The sequence below is a fragment of the Eutrema salsugineum genome, unplaced genomic scaffold (assembly GCF_000478725.1).
Source record: "Eutrema salsugineum unplaced genomic scaffold, Eutsalg1_0 scaffold_7, whole genome shotgun sequence".
Taxonomy (NCBI): domain Eukaryota; kingdom Viridiplantae; phylum Streptophyta; class Magnoliopsida; order Brassicales; family Brassicaceae; genus Eutrema; species Eutrema salsugineum.
In genome coordinates, this window is record NW_006256486.1 from 2,459,298 (window position 1) to 2,468,414 (window position 9,117).

Genomic DNA, 9,117 nt, shown 5'->3' on the forward strand with positions numbered 1-9,117 from the left:
CTTTAATTGTATCCACGAGTTCCTGCACCGTTATGTTAGAGTATATTTACTGCAATTGTGTGTTTACGAAATTATGGATATCCCAAGAGGTCAGTAATTCAGACCACGGTTTACAGGTCAAGAGGTGTGAAGTGTATTGGAGTGGATACTTTCCTGTGGACAATGGTATGTGTGGAAAAGGTTGCAGTAATGTTTCATAATGGTTAGCTTTATCCACGAGTTCCTGCAACACTATGTTAGCTTTGTTGTCAGATTTTGAGTATCCACGACTGCCTGTAATTGTGTGTACGAAATTATGGATATCCCCAGAGGTAAGTAATTCGGACCACGTTGTGCAGGTCTAGAGGTGTGAAGTGTATTGGAGTGGATACTTACCCGTGGACAATGGTATATATGGAAAATGTTGCTATAATATTTCATAATGGTTAGCGTTTACGTATCCACGAGGTCCTGCAACACCAACTCGAGTATCCACGAGTTCCTATAATTTTATATTTTACTCGAGTAGTGGGGTGTGTAGGCCATAAGTAGTGGTGTTTATAGGCCATAAGTAGTTTATAGTCCATAAGTAGGTCATCCATCATGAACAGGTCCAGAGGTGTGAAGTGCATTGGAGTGGATACTTTCTTGTGGACAATGGTATGTGTGGCCAAGGTTGCAGTAATGTTTCGTAATGGTTAGCTTTTACGTATCCACGAGTTCCTGCAACACTATGGTAGCTTCGTTGTAAGTTTTTTAGTATCCACGGCTGCATATAATTGTGTGTACAAAATTATAGATATTCCCAGAGGTGAGTAATTCAGACCACGTTTTACAGGTAAAGAAGTGTGAAGTGTATTGGAGTGGATACTTTCCTGTGGACAATGGTATATGTGGAAAATGTTGCAATAATGTTTCATAATGGTTAGCTTTTACGTATCCACGAGTTCCTGCAACACCAACTCGAGTATCCACGAGTTCCTATAATTGTATCCACAAGGTTTATAGTCCATAAGTAGTGGTGTTTATAGTCCATAAGTAGTTTCATAATGTTATAACAGACGGAGAAGTAAGTAGAAAATCTGGAAAGTTAGTTCAGAAATAGGAAATCCTAAAACGTACACCAGAAAACGTACACAGAAACCGAATACTTAGAAAGATAGTGAACAATCCGAAGTGAAGTGAGACCACTAATTGCTTATAGAGAGGGTGCCGGAAAGTATATGGGAACCACTAAATGCTTATAGATATCCATGGCGTATTGCTTCCTGAAACCGTCTACCATTGAATCAGATATCTCGGACATGGCTGCGTCTCCATGTGCGTGTAGCTCAAGAAACTTCAAAGTTACAGGACCACAGTCACCGCCTCTAGTGTTCTCATAAAGGCCAGTTACCCTAGTAAACCTAAACGGTTGCGTTCCTTATTCTCTTGGAGCTTCTTTTGGACACATCGTCTGAATAATGTGCGGCAGGAGTTCTAGAACAGGTTGCATATATTTATCCATCTTACGATCGGCGTTAAGTGAGGGAAGTGGATCAAGGATCTCAACGAACCAGCAACGGAGGTTTATAGCAAGACCCACCCAATGCTCGTTATCCCAACACATTTCTGCGTAAACCGTGTCCACGTCCAGCAGCCATGTTTGTTGTTCGGCCTTCACAAATGCTTTCAGATGGTCATCCCATCTAATCTTATCCTTTTTTTTAGCAGCTTTCCAAGAACGGTACTTGCCTTGTAAGTGGTTAATTAACCATGGAGACGCAAAGCATGCTTGTTCTGCTTGTAAGATACGATTGTGACGTGAACCGAGAAATGACATGAGCACCTCCATGTGCTGTATATTGAAGAACAAGTAAGTGAACATGAAAAGAATGAACTAAAAAGGTAAAGAGAGTGATACTTACAAGCGTTGAAATCCATTCTAAGGTGTAGCAAGGTTGAGGATGAATTCGTTATCGAAGGTGAAGTTATCCGCAGTGGTGTGTTTTCTGCAAATCGTGGTAGAAACTGGATTAGGTTTGTCTGTAACTATTAAGGAAGATAGATATCTGTGAAACACTTACACTTTAATGCACTGCCGCAAGGTGTCGTGGAATAACTTAAACTCTTCTTCATCAACACTTTGCAGCAGCACAGTAGACGGCAACGTAGTTTTTTCCCTTAAAGCCACAGCTAAACGTTGCTCCTCGTCTGAGGGCGAGTGCTGGACCCTCTGCGGTGGTGGAGATGAATCACTGACGTAAAGCACTTCACCGTCAGCTTGACCCTGCAATAAGTGAGCGAACTTGTAAATGGATGGAGACGCTTACCAAACAAGTGAAGTAAGTTTGTGTATACCTCCGATGTTTCAAATTTGTCGTTTTCCAGTTGGTGAAGTTGTTCTTTTAATTGGTCGTTTGATTTGGGTACTAAGTCACTCGACGGTAGGCTCTTGGGCAAAGTACACAGACGAATTGTTTCTGGAACATGCGAGACAACTATCGAGGTCAGTTGACATCGATTGGTGGATACACCACTTTCGGTAATTACTTCAACAGTATCCACATTTGTATCCACTGGTGGGTGTCCATCGTTATGTGATCGATTGGTGAGCATTAGAGTTGGATGAGTCGCTGAATCCGAGTGTGGCGTAAGAGAGACGAAGGACTCAACATTCCCATCATGTTGAACTTGCGATGTAGCACCTTTCTCCATGAGCTGCGTTTTGTGCATTTGTCCGCTACGGTCGACTTGGAATATGACTAAAGAATCCAAGACTGGCTCGACATCGGCTGGTTCGTCCTCGACCGTATCCATGGCTGTTTGTCCATCAACGTGTACTGATCCATATCTGACTGTATCCATGGCTGTGTGTCCAGTAGTTTGTTTATCTCCAACTATGTCCATGAATGTTTGTCCATGATCTTTGTCGTCTAAGTTCCATGAAAACATGGATTGACCTGTGGTAGTTCCGATGTTGCTATTCGCATCGTGTACCCCCGAGTGGACGGGGTTTGAATGAGCGGTTTCATGGTGAGAAGAACCAGTGGCTAGACAGTTTGCTTCCGTTGAAAGAACACTCGGTTGGTCAACAGCCTGATAGTAGAATGAAGATTGTCACACACTCGAATCATGTCTAAGAATTGAGTCTAGATCGAAATGAAAACATGTTAAGAATGTGGATACCTTGCCCATCTCATTGTCCTCTTTTAGGTCTTGGAGAACTTTGGAAATGCATCCATCTGCGTAGTCGACACTTGGCTGGAACTTGCAAAACGAAAAGGTATGAGGAAATGGATATATAATGCGACGATGTTATGTTGATTCTAAACATGAGTTTCTGGAACGTTACATTGTGGTAGAGGAAAGGACCCAATTGCGTTAAGAAGGGAATAACAGTACTTTCGCTTACACTTTCATGATGGATGACCTCTGTATGATAAATATAAGATTGCATCATTTTGTAGATATTCGTAGTGAAGGTTAAGATAAGTAAAAGAAGTTAGGTATCTACCGATTTGAGTGCCTTGATGTTCTGAACCGGATTGTGCAACATAGGAGGCGGTTGGAACGACAGCTTCCTCTCCAGGTTGTTCAGCTAAGAAGTCATCCATAATGGAGTCAGCGGCAGAGGGGTTTTTTTGACCATCTTCCTCTTGTCGTTGAAATTGAGCGGCCGAATGACCATTTAGACCATCTTCCTCTTGTCTTTGACAGTCATCGACGGGTGGTTCCTGAAAGGGAGACATTAAGTAGAAAATCCGGTAAAGTAGCTGGCCTAGATGGAGTCAATTAAGAAATGACTGATTAATAAGATACTTACGGAGTCAATGAAATCATTATCGTTCTCATCCTGGTTGCCTATTGGCTGGTTTCAGAATTCCCGGGTGTGTAGTTGTCTTCTGTTAGCCGGATAATTCGAGATGAAGACTGTAGAGGAGTAAATGATTGTATTGGGGAGCGTCGCTTTTGCTGACGTCTGCTTTTCTGTCTGGTAGAATTGAGCCGTTGGGATGAAAGTTTACCAAACCGCACAGACTTCCTTGCTCTGACTTTATCTTCCAGTTTTTGTACTCGTAATACCAACTGCTTAACCTGCGACAGCAGCCACTCGTTCTGGTTTTCGCATTGTACATCGGGGCGAACGCAATGATCGTCAATGGTTCTCTGTTTTCGCCGACTAACATGCTTAGTAGATTTCTTCCTTGGGCGTAGCTTTGAGGGAGTGTGAGGTTGCGAATGTTTTTTCTTACGATCTACAATGTGTCTTCGATGAACGCTTTGAACAGGTGTTGGGACATGAATCCTTAACGGCTCGGAAGCGTCTCCACCAGGCCAAACATTCTTGATGAATGAATGCCGTTTGCTTACCAACTCCATCAAGTAATCAACTTTTCTGTCACGAATTTCATCATCCCATTCACCCCATCCAATCACATCGGGAGTGTGGACTTCAATAAGTGGATGGACAATCAGCTACCATCAAACCGGAGTAACAAAAGTTTAGTCAGTAAAAGAAATACATTAGTAATGGAGATAAATTGGAAGAGCATTAAGTAAAAAGAGTTACATTGTCCGCAAATTCAACGTCAAGCACGTCCCGGATGGATAGAGAGTCGTTTTTGCAAAGTTTTACAGCATTCCACTCGAGTAGTGTGGGATGAGCGGAGTCATTAGGTAACTTTAAGGGGAGGGAAGGGATGGCTTCGAATGCAACAAGTTGTAAGACAAGAGGAAAGCCTTGCATCCGAAAAGTGGATTGGTGAAGCAATTGCCTAAACGCTGTTACGGGGTCATCGACTTTGCCTGGAACTTTCTTCGAAGGACGCATACATGCAATGGTTTTAAGGAAGGATTCTCTCCCCCAAGGAAAGGAGAGGAATGCATCAAGGTCCTCCAACATTCAAACATATCTAGGAGTGGGCTTGTGAATCTGTGTGTTAGCAACTAGTAAGCCGTCCACAATCATAAGCAAAGCTAGACGAAGTCTTCTACTGGTAGGCATATCCGGGTGGGTTCTAAGCATGTAACCAATGTCAGCGAGAGTAGTCTTAGGATCATTGCCTATTAATTCTCGCCAGTAGTCATCCGGAACTACGTCAGCTTGCCCCTGAAAATCTGGGTCGTAATCCTCAGGGAACTCGCCACATGACAAGCCAGTAAGTTGACCGAATTCCCTCAACCCAAAACGAAAAGGTTGTCCACCAAATACTATCCAGACCTCATATTTTTTCTTGGTAACAACTTGTCTGGTTAATAGAGCGTGGATGAGCTTACACGATATAGGGCATCTGACGGCTGGGAGTTCAAATAGATGGCGGAAAGGGGAGTTTAAAATAGTTTCCAACTCTGGAGAACCTCTCAACACATCAAGGAGAAAGGTAAGGGTGTCTGGCTTGGAGTAGACGTTGATACGGTTGACTGGGAATCTGTCTGTAGCAAACAACCGCGGCGGTAAACGGTCATCGCATTCTTCGTCGGGAACTGAATTTGCAAACGAAAATTGGGATGGGATTTATAAGAGTAAAGAATAATAAACGGTAAACAATACTGAAACAGAACAAAAACAGCAAATCTCTAAAGAGTTTTTCGAACAAGAGATCATATACCTGACATATTCGGAAATTGGAAAAATACGATGAAGGGAAAGGGCTACAGGATGACAAATGAGCGATGGAGAAGCAAGAAACCGTTTAATTTCTAGTCGGCAATGACAAATGAGCGATGGGATTTAATGGCCGTGACGGAAGAGATATGAAGACGGCGGCGACTGTGGAGAAGAAGTAGGGTTTCGACGGTAGGGAAAGAGGATAGAAAAGAAATTACAGAACAGTAAATAATCGGTGTAGTTAAAGTGTCGTTTGGGAAAGGGTAAGTAGTTTTAAGGGCAGAGATGTCTTCTCACGTAATAAAAGTATACCAATAGTTGAAAGTGTCTTTCTGTGTAAGACAAAAGACAAAAAGTGCCTTATTGTGTAAATTATTCTATTTTTTATTACAAGCATGAATACGAAACTATGACATCATAGCGTAGTTAAACAATTTCTTTAGTAACTTTGATTACATGTTAAATTTGACCTCTAGATTAATCGTTATTTGTATATATTAAATTATGAATTATTTTAATTCTTGTTTCTTTCTAGGCTGAAATATTTCTCCGTCTATGAAAATTGTGTTTCCTTCTTGTCAGATCTTAATTTCCTCTCAAACGCGAGTACTTGAATTTTTATTCTTTAGCAAAATCCATTATTAAGTGTTGTTTAATAGTTATTAAAATATAGTTTGCTTTACAAAATTCGAAATTTTCACTAATGCAACATTACCATTTTAGATATATGTTTTAAAAACTATAAAAATAACATAATTTTTTTTTCAAATCTTGAAAACTGTTTACCTTTTTTGTGTTAGATAACAAAAGGTTTGATCATTTAAGATTATAAAAACACATAATCAGAAAAAAATTCATTTAGAATTTTAAATTAAACTATTAATTTATGTTAGTGTTTGGTCTACATAATATTTTTATTCAATATAAAATTAATAGCACATTTGTAAAGAAGAACTATAATTACGGTGTTTTGTACGGCCTATTCCTAGAATAAATTAAGGGGTTTTTGCTAAAAATAACCTAAAACTTGATTTTGAATACAAAAGTAGACCCCTGAAAAAACATTTGGCAGAAATAACCTAAAAGGGTAGTGAAAAGACCATTTAATCCTGTATGAGTAAACAAAAAATGGATGTCCTAATTACCGTTTACACCCTGACGAAGTCTACTAAAGAGAAAAAGAAGTCTAATAGTAGACTTATTTTATCGAAATGAAGTCTACTTAAATTTTTTTAAAAATTATTTTGGTATCAAATTTACATTCATAAATTTCGTAATCGTAACTCAAATGTACATAAATTATATTTCATATTGCTAAATGGAAATGTATGTTTTTAAATTAATTAGAAGTAAATTTATTATTTAGGTTTTAAAAGTTGTAGACTTCTATATTGAAGTCTGCTAAACTGAATAAAATAACCTAACCGAAATTTAAACCGAAATTAAACTCAAATTAAACCAAAAATATCTATTTTAACCAGAAATTTTATCCTACTATAAACCAACGAATCCTCGTAAAACCCTAATTTTTTCAAAGAGACTCTCTAATTCGGCGCTTTCCTCTGGCCTCCATCGCCTCTCTCACGATTTTTTTCGAAGCTCAGAGATCTGGTGTCCTCCCTTGTAACCAGAGAGTAACTTAGCGCTTTCAATCCGGTCTCAACAACTCAACAACGGCGAATCAATCAGCTTCTGTGGGTGACTTTTTCAGATCTACCGCATCTCTCTTCTCCTTCACAGCCGAGAACATTGAGACCTAAAAGGTATGGTATTTCCTCTCGATCTCTTCTTTATCTTCCGTGGGAAGATGAATACGAGAGAAATCAATGCCTCTGCCGCGAGATCGATATCTCTTCCTAAGCAGCCTGATTACAGAAGCAATCCTGTCCAGATCTTTAGGATACCTAGATATTTTTGTTGTAATGGTTTATCGAATTATTCAGAGAAAAGCAAAAATATGCCAATACTTGGGTGGTAATTTTGATTTTCAGGTGAAAGAGGACGCTCTAGCAAGAAGATGAAGTACGGTGGGAAGGTTCGTGCTTAGTTTTCTTAAAGGAGAATTCTTTTATTGATATGCTATTCAATGGTAGTTACTTTAATTCATTGTTAAAATTCTCTGGATGTACAGGTCTAGCTCACATGAACTCAGTGTGGGAGGCTCATAATGAAATTTTGGTGACTATAGAAAGGATTTGATGCTACTCGGTGGCTAGATCGAACTTTTTAAAGTTGTTTACTTCTAAATTCAAGTGACATAGATTCAGTTGTAGCAAGGTCAATAATCTCGGTAATGGTGTTTCAGCAGCAGAGTCTGGTCTGATCTGAAACATCTTCTTTTTGTTTATCATTCCACGCTTGGGAAATGATTACTACAATCAGAAGGCTTGATACCCTTAGCAAGGAACTTAGGTTGCAATTTGTTTTGTCTGAAAATATGTAGTAGATTTTAATAAAGTTTTATTGTCTACTGATGTAAGAAATTATGTCTCATTGGTTGACTAAACTCTGTTCTATCAGATCTTGTAATCAAAAAACTACTTTGTATAGTTAACTTGTGATTTACGGTAAAATGTTGTTAACACTCTTTTAAAATTCTGATGTAAACAACAAAAAATAAAGATTTTACAGAATTCTGTTTTAACAAAAAAAAAATTCATCAAAGAGTTCTATTGCTTCTTCTAAAATAAAAGTTGAACAACAATTTTCTTAGAGCCAAGAGAAAATATGCTTGAATCTGGTAGTGAGTAAGTAAGTTAACACCACCAACTCAGACTTTTTATCCACCATTTCAGTAAATTCTCTAAAGGTACAATGTGTACTTAAAAACTGAATTGGTGGAAATTTTTGTAAGTTATAATTATAATACATAAACGTATTAAACTCATAAGTAATTTTGTAAAAAAACATAAAAATCACATTAGCAAACGTAATTACAAAGCACAATATAGCAAACACATAAATATCAAAAAACTTTACACAGGAGACTTCGTTTGAAGACTTCACAGACTCCAAATGAAGTCTACTTTTATAAGTTAACTAGCTTATAAATCAAAATATTTGATTCCAAAATAGATATCGACTTAAATCAAATGAAAATCATTGAGTAGTTCAACCACTTGCTAACACGCATGTCAAAACCTAAAATTAAAAAAAAAACATTATATATATTTAAGATATGTGTTTTTAAAATAAATACAAAAAGTAGACTTCCTAATTAGACTTCCTTAGTAGATTTCAGACGAAATCTACTGAAGTCTACTTTGATAAGCTAAGTAGCTTAAAAATTGAAACTTATGATTCAACAATAAATATCGAATGAAATAAAATAAAATTCACTGGGTAGTTCAATCACTTACTAAGAAGCAATTCTAATCCAAAAAATTAAAAAAATACTTTATAAATTTGCCTAAAACGCGTTTTTATAAAAACTGCAATAAGTAGACTTCTAAAGCAGACTTCAAACGTAGACTGGAGGAGAAGTCTACTTTTTCATAGTGAAGTCTACTAAAGAAGTCTACTAAAAAACAGGTTATTTTTGCAATTGA